At 41.6% G+C, this 12,924-nt stretch overlaps 1 protein-coding gene across 1 annotated transcript in view; it reads right to left on the bottom strand.

Annotated features, from left to right (window-relative positions):
- Positions 1 to 12,924, bottom strand: part of GRIP1 (glutamate receptor interacting protein 1) — a gene marked incomplete at both ends in the record, with an annotated part of 233,798 nt that overhangs the window by 62,523 nt on the left and 158,351 nt on the right. The gene's annotated exons all lie outside the window — the stretch shown is intronic.

The following is a 12,924-nucleotide window of genomic DNA, read 5'->3' as shown; positions in this document are numbered from 1 at the left end:
GAGAAGATTCTCCCAACTTTCTCATTACAGCCAAAACAACTTTCTCTAAACTCATTCCTGGAAAAGGCAGGACAATTTTGCCTGAAAACGCCTACAAAACCCCAAAAAACCAAGCTGCAGACTTGGGCAGTTACTGGGGGGAAGGTGGAAGAAGGGCACAAAATAAACCTTACTGTAAACTGCTAAAGTTTACATTTTTCTTAAAACCATGGTTTTAACTTCACAGAAGTCTCAAAAAAAGCCATTCCCCTTGCAAGGGGGATCACAAAGAAGCACAGAAAGGACAAATCCTTTCTTCTCTGCTTTTCCTTTGCAGCTGTTTTCTAGTTTAAACATAGCAGCTGATACTTCTCCCATGTTTTTGTATCCAACTAAAGACTTGCCAGCTGGGGATTACCTGTAAAACACATCACAAAACTGGTAATTTCATGCATGTACACCCTGTTCCCACGCTAATGCTGAAATATCTTAGCAAAGAGGTGAAAATAAAATGGACCTGGCATGTCCTCTTTTCGTTAGCAGGGAGGAGAGGACTGAGCAGTAACTGGGTGCAATTAAACAGTGTAAAGTGCTATTTTTAAATAATCTGCATCAGAGTTAGATCCTTGCAATACAGGTCCTTCCTACACTTCAGGCCTGATTGGGCAGTAGAATCCCTAAAGTAAATGCTCTTATGATGGCAATAAAATAAAACACCGATTTAGTGATGCATTGGTGCTTAATCTAGAAGAGCTTTATGCTGGCAGAAGGCATTTTTGCTGGTATAAACTGGGTTCCTACTTCATAAGTACTGAGGAAGGGGGCAAAGAAGCACAGCTCTGCTGTTTATTTCCCAGTGAGCAAAGCTCTTAAAAGGTAGGACAAGAGCTAGATTTTTCTCCTTTGGGTCCTATTTTAAATCCCAGCCGAGATCAGTCAGGGTCTTCCTACTGAGTCAAGCAGGCTTGGACTAGGCCTCGGCTAGCTCCATGAATGGCACCTGATGGCTGACCTAAGGATCGATGGCTCTTGCTCTTGTCCTGAACACTTCTGATGCAGCTTCACATCCATGCAAAAGCCACTAAATTCTGCAGAGAGAATCACCTAGCAAAGCATATCTAACAATCAAGATAAAACTATACATTTAGCTAAAAATGCAATTCCAGGGCATTTAACACGGGAATTGAGCACTTAGGGAGTTTAATGTGAATAACAACAGCTAGATATTAAGTTGCTGGTGGCCTCCCAGACTTAAAAATGGCAGAAGGAGTTTGTTTCAGATTTTCTTTGCAGCTTTGAGGGATGTTGTGCCAAAATGATAATCAGTGACAGCGGGGAAACCACTATCTCTGTCTGCAATACAGGTCTTGGTAGGGGATTTTTTTGTTTTTATTTAAGATGCTTGACGCCTTTAGTTTTCAATTAAGAATTCAGGCAAGATGACCTGAATGAGCAGTAGCTTAGGATATAAAAAAAAAAAAAGATAAAGAAAAACCCAAGTAAGGTTTTTTAAAGAAAGTGTTGTGGGACTTTTTAAATAACATGAAACAAGTCCCAGAGCTCTGCCTCAAGGTGTACATATTACAAATTTTTCATGTCTATAACCTTTGGATTATCTGGCAGAAAAAAGTGAAACTAACCCTGTCATTCAGAGGCAATATGGGTTATAGACACTTGTGTGTAATATGATGGGAAACCTCACCCTAAAATGCCCTTTCTTTCTCATGAGCATCCACAACTCTGTTCCCCCACTGTCTGTTTCTTTTCTGCCCAGAGCCTCTTTGCCTCAGATGCTCTACAGCCCATTTTGTCTACTGGCAAAGCACTATTCTGCTTCCAATTTCATGCAGGTAACCTGAGGGTCTGGGTCACCACATGACTTGACTTGCTTTCAAGAAAGAGTGCTTTTACACTGGTGTGAGTTCTGCATGTGAAAATGCAATTTTGTCAGCCAGGGAAGAAATGTCTGGAGGCACATAGGAGGAAGGAAGAACCCTCAGCTTGCCACAGCTTTACCTCTAACCTTGGGAAGCTGTCATATCCTTCATTACTCATCTCTTCAGGAGGGCTCTGCACTCTTTTTTTGGCTGCAGCGAGCCATGACTTTTCTGCTAGTGTCAGAATTGCAATTAAAGATGAAACTGGTGAATGGTCTAGATGAGTACTCTTCATAAAAACACCACCACCCTCTTCCCTGCTTCCAAGAAGGAAAAGGTATGATTCAAATGAAACCTGCAGTCAGGTGCTTGCCTTTGGTTTATTTCAAATGCACGTCCAGTTATCACAGGAACATAATTTTGTCAGGGTCCTCCAGCATTTACACTGAAATAGCAACATGACCAATCAATAATGGCTGTCAGAATATTCTGTCCAGTTTCCTTACAAATGAAAATGGTGAGACTCACTGAAGGTCACACACCAGTAATGTGAGCCACCAATGAATTGATTCGAAGAAGAAACACCCAGTGATTTTTTGGCTGCACATGGGCTAACACCCAGAGCAATTTTTACCAAGACTGTTTGTTTCCTCAAGCCACTCTGATAAATCTTGAGTTCACAGGCTACAAAACAATCTCTTTAAATGAACAAAGCATGGTCACTATGCATTTAGGAAAATGATGCAAAGGCAAGTTATTACAGGTGTTTAAAATTACTGTGGGGGAATGTGGTTTTAACAGCAAATGCACAGGGAATGTAACATTTTGCTCACTGTACAGCTGAGCAACTCCATCGAAGTAGAATTCTGTGTAACAAGATCATGTTGTAAGATGTGGAACTGGTGCAATTGCCTGCGAGTAGCTGTTGATTTCAAGATAAACTCGTTCAGCTTAGATGTTGATTTTTTTCCCCTACCTGTATTTCCACCTCATAGACCTTTAGTCTTGTCTTCTCTGAGCTTTTCCCATCTCCCATGCACTGAATGGCACATGGTGCAATCTCACAGGATCTGCTTCAGATCTCATTCACACCAGTTTTGCACTAGAAAGTCATTAATTGTGACAGTTCATATTTAGACAATATACCTAAAAAGTGTCATACTTTAAAATCCATCATTTTTCAGCATAAATGCTCTGTAAAATGGTGAAAGAACCATGAACCTTAGTGTAAAGGGATGAAAATCTGCCCTACTGCATATCCCAATGTAACCTCTTACTTTGTGCTCCAGTAAAGGTGTTCCCTTAGAATCTGAGGGATTCTGGGGTTTTCTCCCCTTGGCCAAACCTCTCAGACACAGCCTGGCTGTGCCATACTGATAAAAAAAAGTCAAGAGGAGGGAGTAGTGTGGTCCTGCATTTTTTTAAACAAACAACTTCCCCAGGGAAAGTCCTGGGAGACATGAAGTCTTTCCTTCTCCCTGGAACAGAGACATAAATGGAGTCTTTGTTGTTGCTGTTCTTTCCTTAGAGATGGGGCCTTTTAGAGACAGCTTCTGGGGTTACAGCCCAAGTTCTCTCTGATATAAGGAAAAACAAATCTGTCCCTTATTCCTCAGTCTGTTGATGACTGCAATGCCACTAAACCAAAGCCAAGGCACAATTTTTTAATTTTTCCTGATGACAGAGTTTCTCTTGCATTGAATTCCATGGCGTATGTAGAAGATCCTTTAATCTACAGGAAGCTTAATTATCATCCTCTCTGTGAAACTTTCACACCTCCACTGTGAATTTAAGCTACTGCCTAATTTTTTTTCACACCAGCACAACTCAGAATACTTCATTATTCTTATTACTGTGCTGTTGATCAGCACAGTCAGTTACAGATAAGCCAACTTCTGAAAGATCTCTTGACTAACTTCTATCTGACCCAGAAGTATGAGCATGTAGGAGAGATGGCAGTTCTCTTTCATACTGCATTTCATGGCATATCTGGATAGCCTTCATGCAAAGTGGAAAAATTCATAGAATCATGGAATGGGTTGGGTTGGAAGGGACCTTAAAGATCATCTAGTTCTAACCCCCTGCCATAGGCAGGGACACCCCCCACTAGATCAGGTTGCCCAAAGCCCCATCCAACCTGGCCTTGAACACTGCCAGGGATGGGGCTTCCACAACCTCTCTGGGCAGCCTGTGCCAGGGCCTCACCACCCTCATAGTAAGTAAGTTCTTCCTATCGTCTAACCTCTGTCCTCTTTCAGCTTGAAGCCATCACCTCTTGTCCTGTCACTGCACTCTCTGGTGAACAGCCCCTCTCCCACTTTCCTGTAGGACCCCTTTAAGTACTGGTAGGCTTCCATTAGGTCTCCCTGAAGCCTTCTCTTCCCCAGGCTGCACAAGCCCAACTCTCTCAGCCGATCTTCACAGGAGAGGTGCTCCAGCCCTCTGGTCATCTTTGTGGTCCCCCCTTGGACTTGCTCCAACAGCTCTCTGTCTTTCCTGTACTGGGGACCCCAGAGGTGGATGCAGTACTCCAGGTAGGGCCTGACGAGAGCAGAGTAGAGGAGCAGAAGAATCAACTCCTTTGACCTGCTGGTCATGCTGTTCTGGATGCAGCCCAGGATGCAGCCAGCCTTCTGAGCTGCCAGTGCACAGTGCTGGCTCATGCTGAGCTTTACATCAATCAGCAACCCCAAATCCCTCTCCCCAGGGTTGCTCTCAATCCATTCTCTGCCCAGCCTGTGGCTGTGCTTGGGATTGCGCTGACCCACACGCAGCACCTTGCACTTGGCCTTGTTGAACGTCAAGCAGTTCACATGGGTCCATCTCTCTATCCTGTCAAGGTCCCTGCTGATGGTATTCCTTTCCTCCAGTACGCTGACCTCACCACACAGCTTGGTGTCATCAGCAAACTTGCTGAGAATGCACTTGATGCCACTGTCCATGTCACTGACAAAGATACTGAACAGTGCTGGCCCCTGAGGAACACCACTTGTCATGGACCTCACTCAATCCTTTTTCATCATCTTTTACTAAATATATATGAGGGTTATTTGCTCCTTCCCTCCACTTGCTTGCAGCCTGGATGGTGGACAGGAGAAGTTATTACAGTAACCTTCTTCCATCATTTGTTTTTTAAATACTTACTAGAAGAAGTATGCTATTTTTTACAGGCAGAGGCCGCTTCCATTTGAGGATCCAAACCCTTGAATTAGCATCTAAAAAATTCATACCATGTGCTTTGAAAGGAGATAGGCGTATAGATTAGGAAGTCTCTACTTTAAAGAATCATCATGAAATACATTAAATATTTCAGACTTATTTTTTTAAATTGTACACTACTTAGACTAACTGCATACAATTATATGTTTCACCTTCCTGACAAGTCTTTGAAGACAAATTTGCCCATTACTCTCAGTACTCAGTAGGTTAAACATAGAATATTTTCATACATGAAGTGGAACTTGCAAGATAATACCCACCCCCTGCCCTTTCCTAGTTACTTACGACAATTAAATTGTATTTTTAGTTTTCTGTTACAGGAACATCTCATTTCACCTTTACGGTTCTTTCTCCCATACACAGCAACGTTTATTAAGCTGCTTTTAATGAGGCCATGGTTTCAAAAGCACTAGATAGAAATGTTAATTGGACCTGTTAGAGTAATTTGTAACTTTTATGGTTCAGCTAAACTCCATTTATTTCTCTTTAGGGATGATCAAGAAGTTTGTAAAGAAAGACGTATCTATGAGATTTATGAAATCCTTGTAAAACATGACAACTCCTCCCTTCTCTAATCATCTACTAGTAACATGGCCATCAAACTGCACCAACAAATCATAACCAGGCATAGAAAAGAAAATAAAAAAAATCTATAGGGCAAATATACTTGGGAACTATAGACTTTTCTCATTAAAGCATCTTGATCTTAATTGCTTACGACTTACAACTTGGCCCCAGTTCAAACATTTGGGGTGATGTTTTTCTTGTGATGGTTACCTCCTTCAGGCTCTACTTTTTTCTTCTCTTAGTTATTTCAGGAGGAACAGGTCAGCAGTGCCTGAGAGCATCATTAGGGGAAACCATACTGTCTCCCCTTCCCTCCCCCCCCCCAACAGAAATTCTATGTGCTTTAGATTCATGTTCTCTATGTGTTTTCATTACCTGATATCTGGCACAGAGCATCAAGCAAAGAGCCAGGAGGAGAGGAGAGAACTTTTTGGGCAAGAAAGGGAGGAACTGAGGTGACTGATCTGAAAAGAAGCTGCAGTACAAGAAACTTGGGAATGGTTTGCTAAGGGACAGGGACAGCAGAAAGGGCCAAAGAAGGACGGGCATGAAAACTGCAAAAGGCCTTTACAGATGGAAATCAGCAGTGTGAAAGAAATGTGTTGGAAAATTACCTAAGCCTTACTTGGCAAAAGATACAAGAAAAAACTGCGCTGTAAGGAGAGGGAATAGCATGTTGGGGATTTAGGACCTTCTAGAAAAGACAACTCAAACTAGGTCAGTAAGGAAAGGGAAAATCAAGCAGCTGCTGGGAAAAAGAAAATTGCAGCTAGGAACCAGGACAGAGAAGACAAGAAAGAGGACATGTAACATGGAGGAGACACCTGAGTGCTGCATCGAAGTACCAGATTCTCTTTATGTCACAATTTCTGTAAAGGCTGAAAATGACATCGGAACTGTATTGGTCAATAACTGCAAGCATCTTCTTGTTTCACTATCAGCAGCAGTAGCTCTTGATCACACAAAGTACTGATGAATCAAGAACTGGGTTTTGAATTTGCCAGCCCAAAATGCTGGATTTTATTTATTTTTTTAAACTATAACACCTAATTACCTTAGGTTTCCAAGCTACTCACTTATCTCTAGAGGTGTTAAATATGTGTCATCGTTTTAAAACAGGTAATCAGGGTAGCCTAAAGCAGGTAAGCCAGGAGGAACTGATGCCTGATTGATAGCTATCAATTCCCTTATAGGTTCTTGATGAGACTCAGTGAAGTCATATTTAGTAGCAGCCTGAGAGATGGTTAAAAGGAATCACTCCCACTTGCTATTGTAAAAAAAAGCAGTTCTAAAAGCCAGAAAACTTGATAGCAGAAAAAAAATAATCACAAGCCTTAGACTCCTCTGAAGAAAAAAGCCTCTTTTGGATCCAAGGATAAGTCATATCCTGAAACATGGACCTTTCTCTAGATGAAATCATAACAAGCTGGCACTACAGAGGCAGAGTTTATTTACTGTATACACCCACACCTGACTGTCAGTTCACACTAAGGTCCATGATGCAGGCATCTGGCACTGACAGCAGAAAGCACAAATGGTGTGTTTGGTAAATAAGGAGCTTACTCAGTAAGATGAGACACAAACATGCCATAGCATGAAAATGTAAATATCTGCTTAGCTGGTGCAGCATGAACGTGAATTGTGCATTCCCCTCCAGGAGAGGCAGAGTCCCACCTGTTTCACCTAGTGACATGTCTGCGAGTGGGTATTTCTGAACTGTTAAGAGAGAGATATGTCAGTGTCATCTTCTGCCTTAAGAAAGAGACAATACATTTGGAATGACCTTGGGACACTGAGGTTTTCTCCTTGAGAACTGCATATTGCCTGAAGCACTCAAACTGTGGCAGGATTAAGTCCTCAGGGAAAAAAACCCACCACAAAACCAGCAGGAAATTAATAACTTTACATTCAGACAAGGATCTGCCTTGTGCCTTTGATAAGCCTGTGGTCACGTACTGAAGACAGAAAGAAAATTCAAAATTAATAGCTGCACAGAAAGGTTACTGTCTCTCCTGTGGGTCTTGTGACCACATTGCACGCACACCTAGCTGGGCAGAGGCTGAGCAGACAGTCTCAATCCTGACATTTCCCAACTGGCACAATGTTGCCTTCTAGCATAATTTGTGTATGTGTTTGTGTAGCAGTATTTGAAGCAGAGTAATACTTCAAGTAATACAGCTATCATGACCTTTGCTTTGCACATGAATTTTCATTCAATCTGTCTCTGAAGCAACATAAGAGAGAAAGCACTCTTTAAAGGTTTAAGTAACTAATTCATATTTAGAATTTCAAGGGATCTAGGTCTGTTGCTCTGTGACAGCCAGGAGACCTGCAGCTGCAGTCAAATGCTAGAGTACACTATCTATCTGTTTTGTCAAAGACTTGTAAGAGACAAAGGAAATGTTAATTTTAAGTTTATAAAGAAATAGAAAGAAAAAAGGCAGTGTGGAATCCTACAGGCTTCCTGACTTTCCTTCAACTTTCAAGGTCTTGCAACATTTCTAAGGTTTATGAGGATATTGAGTCTGTCCTTGGAGTCTCTGGAGCTCCTGTTCCTTGGTCCTGTAAAACTCTATAGCACTTAAAGGTCTTCACAGCTCTGGATATGCTTGAGTGACACTATGAAACTTATGGGGCAGTTCCCAAGTTCTTTTTCTCCTGTACTTCTTGTCATGCACAAACTACTGGAAGTCTACAGTGGATCACAGATTACATCACCTGATGTTTAAAACATGTAAGCTTTCACTCCCTAGTGCTCTTCTTGCCAGGCAGGATTACTGAAGGGTGAAGTGAGGTTCTCTCAATGTACACTCATAAAATTGTTACAGCCTTTTGTTTAGTTTGTTTTGGTTTTTTGTTTTTAATAGGTGAACTTAAAGAGGCAAAAGGCTTGAACAGTGTTTGTTAAACTGCTAGCAGATTTACTAGCTTAAGATTGCCTGAATAATTCCCATTCTATGAAGTTGTATCAGTAGTAAACGTGGAGTTCAGAAAATTGAGGGTGTTGCTCTAGCTAAAGCTGATTATTGACTCTGGTAGCTTAGGACTGAAAACTAAGCTGACCATCTCTGCTTTGCAGAAAGGAATTATAGGGTGCCACATTTGAGCAACTCCATTGTGGCCCAAGTAAGTGCTGGAATTGTTAAAGAAGTTGGAGAAATGCTTGGAATTCAAATGAGAAATATGTTCTTTCAGTCTTCAAAACCACAGGCCTCTACAGCTTGAAGGTGGTGATGTTATGGTTGGAGGCTGTCTTGGGCATAGTGATCACGAAATGATAGAGATTATGATTCCTGGAGAAGGAGGGGTGTCAGCAGAACTGCCACCTTGGACTTCTGGGGGCAGACTGGCCTGTTTTGGAACCTCATTGGCAGAGTCCTTTTGGTAGTGGTCCTGACGGGCAAAGGGGTCCAGGAAGGCTGGGCACTCTTCAAGAAGGAAATCTTAAAGGTGCAGGAGCAGGCTGTCCCCATGTGCCAAAAAACCAGCCAGCATGTGCTGAAGAACTTTGGCTGGTCTCTTCTCCCAGGTGACAAATGATAGGACAAGAGGAAATGGCCTCAAGTTGCGCCAGGGGAAGTTTAGACTGGATACTAGGAAACATTTCTTCACCCAAAGAGTTGTCAAGCCCTGGATCACCAGCAAGAACATTCAAGATTTAAAAATTGTAGGTTGCTCAAAAGTTGAGCAGCAGCAATTTCTAAACATAAAAATATTATGGACCAGAATTTAAACTTATGGTAGCCATTACCTTTGAAGTTTTCTGAATGCTCCCTTCCAGAGTAAATATGGAAAATTACCTAAGCAGATGCAACCCCAATTACAGAAGTGACAGAGAACCCAGTAGAAGCACGGCAGATTTTTGAAAACATGAAGAAAAACTGCATTTGCTCTCTGCCAAATAAATGCAGTGATCAACTTTTATTTCTCATTTTAGATAGGGACAGTGTGAATTTCTGCACCTTATTATTACTTTTGCATTCTATTTCTGATTCTCTGAGGATAACTGACCTAGACCTTTCAAGCTATGAGCAGCTGGTTGACACTTCCCCAGACCACAACCTCTGCCAAACAGTGAGAACTTCAGTCTTCCCAACCTAAGTTTATAGCTCAGAATTAGTGTTTGCTGTTTGGCTGCCACAGAAGGTGGTGAGGGCTGCAAAAGACACTGCCGACCTCTACCCCTCCCCTCTAGTCCTTCCCCTCCAAACCCTGGGGGACGTGGGTGTAGTTGTATGGCACAGAGAGTGCTGCAATATTCAGACCTCTCCTGCCACGAGATGAAAATAGGTGACCCACATGACCACAAAGGCTGGACACTTCAGGTGTAAGGATTACAAAACAAAGTGATAAAGCCCACCAAGTCTGGGTTACTTCCACACAGCTGTGTGTAGGGCAAGTTGCCATATCCACCTCCAGTGCACTCACCAAAGTGCTGAATTTTCAAAGCCTCACAAAATTTAAAAATGCAGGTAGCTTCCTCTAAAATCAACAAAGGGTATCAGCAACTGCATTGCTTCGTGATCGGAGGAGGTGTTTTGGAAAACAGAAAGACTTTTGGAAGACTGTTACATCCACAACTTGGACTGTAACTTTTATCAGGCTATAAAGTATTTTCTCAGAAATTATGTTTTCTTATTTTCTTTGGGGATTATCGTGGTATTTCCAAACTCCTACAGTTTCAAAGTCTCTTTGAAACTATACAGCAGCACACTTCACACATCAACCTAGAAACATTTTCAGCACACAAAAAAAAAAGACCCACAAGCTAATAACATCTTCCAAGAAGCTGAACTGACAAGTTTATTTCCTAAGACCCAGCTGAGCAGGATACTTCAGGATGTTTTTAAGCATGCACAAGTGTAACCCCAGAGAGTTCAGTGGGACTAGGTACTTCTCCTATATTTATACACACTTAATTACCCTGCACAGAACCCCTTGGTGCTTTTCTTCACTCCAGTTTGTCTAGGTTCCAGAACCAATAAAATGTACAAGCTTCATGGTGACCTACTGAAGACTTCAGACAAAGGAACTCAACTTTGAGAAATATATCACCTTTGAAACAGCTTATGGTTACAGGAGTACAAAAAGTCAGTTACACACTACAGGATTGTAGCTGAAAAATAGTTCAGGATTATTTTTTTTCCATCTAGTATAACCTTTTCAAATTAAGTTCCAATTTCATGCTATCAGAATATATTTTATAGCTCTTTCCAGTTCTGACCACATGGAACGCTACTTTATAGGATATAACCATCTGCTAACAGAAGAGAAGTTATTAAAGCAAGTAATGGTACAATTATATCTCTGGAAGTACGATATTCTACTGCAAGTTTATACCAGGAGGACCCTATAAAAAGCACCAGACTTTTATAGAAGTTTTGGACTTTTGGTCCCTCTCAGGAGTCTAAAACACTAGTGTCATGCATCAGTTACTGATAATCCACCTTACCTTCCTCTTGTTTCAGCCTATTTTCAAATTCACATCAAGCCTGAGGCGGCATTATAAATAGCTTGTCTTGTGGGTAACACAGGAGTCAAGGAACTCAGTAACATTTCTGTAATTCTGAAATTTCTGTTCACAGCTCATACTCTCCCTTTCACACCACTCCCAACTTAGGGAGCTCTTGAGCAGAGGAGAAGGTTCAAATCAGCACCGTTTTCCTGGGCCAGGAATCACTGGATTTGGATGAGCGAGTTTCTGCCTTAGCACTGTGGTGCTAATGGAACTGCAGAACGCAAAGAGAGCTTCCCAACAAGACTTCTCACAACACTGCCAGAAAACTGTGCAAGGCATGTAAATTCAAAAAATATCAAAACCTACTGGGGGCTAGATAAAACCTAAGAAAATCATAATGTATTAGAAAGGAAGCCTATTGGATCTCTCTGTATTTCCTCTTGCAGACACTGCAAGACCACTACCCCACACATTTCCCAGAGTTTGATTCCCTTTTCCTTCCTGCTTTCTGACTAACACAAGTCCGAGGTTCTTCTACCTCCTTAAGTTTCCCTTGGATAACACATTCATTGCCAGGAAGGCAGGAACAATAAATCCAGATTGGCTACTGAGAACAAGAGGGAGATAGCAGAGTTTATTCAGAGAGAGAATAACAAGAGGAGACTGCCTGGTATGTACTGCCTGTACAGTTATAAGCCTGCAATTTCCAACTAAGATCTGTATCCTCCTGCACTGAGCTCCATCCAGATAACACTGAAAAGAAGGATCCTACCTTGAACAACCTGCTCGCACAACAGAGTTTCTCATCATGTGGTCTTGTCCTCACACAAACCTGCAAAGATTTCTTAAAGATCCTCAGGGAAATTGTGGCCAATTCCTTCCCTGGGGTGTACAAGAGAACGGAGCTGAGATTTTTCTCTGAAATGAAAACCTTGCTGAGAACTTTGTCTGTCTAAAGCCAGGGGTGATCTCACTTTTAGAGAAAGTGGAGCATAAAGTACCTGGCTTTAACTGTGATGATAGGTAGGGTTTGGTGATCCACCCTTTTCCAAAGAATAAGAACTAAATTAAACCAATGTAATTCTTGTTGTCTTCAGGTTACAAGATCACTCGTGTTTCCACTTTCTCCATGGGAGGTTCCTGACCAGACACTGAGCTGTGTCCATCTTTCTGGACACAAACCTTACATGAATGTCCAGCAAGCCTGCCAGGTGCCAGGCAAAGCTGTCCTGCCATTCTTGATAGTTAAGTAAACAAAGATACATATTATAATAAAAAGAAGAAATCAATCTGTGTCTTGGAGAAGAACTAAGAGGGCTTTGCCAGATTAAACAAATATCTGACGTTATTCTTCTAAGTATTAATCTTTTCCAAGGCTTTCAAGTTTGACAGTGCTATTTCACCAATTCCTATGAGGCTGCTTTACTGCAAGGCAAGAAATCTGACTGTGGAACTAAGAAGGAAAAGAAGAGAAAGATCCCCAAACAGCGCAGAAATATTTCAGTCTGACTGGTGAATATTTCTATTTCTTGCTGCCATGAATTTTCCGTATCTTGCAAAAATGGAGGGGAAATGACATCTTCCAAAACAAATGGAAATAACTGAATCCCTAATCTGTCATGAAAAATCATCCCCTCTCCAGGATTTTCCAAAAAAACCCTTCTCTCACCTATCTTCACTGGGTTCGATCAAAGTTTGTATAAAGCACAAGCTCATTTTTCAAGCCATGATTTGCCACCTCTGCACTTCTTAACAAGTTTTGTCTTTATGTGTCAGTTTTGTGACTTTTTTAATAATATCTTGGCCACCTAGCAGCACTGGCAA

This window comes from Gallinula chloropus (assembly GCF_964237585.1).
Source record: "Gallinula chloropus genome assembly, chromosome: 1".
Taxonomy (NCBI): Eukaryota; Metazoa; Chordata; class Aves; order Gruiformes; family Rallidae; genus Gallinula; species Gallinula chloropus.
This window is presented reverse-complemented; position numbering and strand designations above follow the sequence as displayed.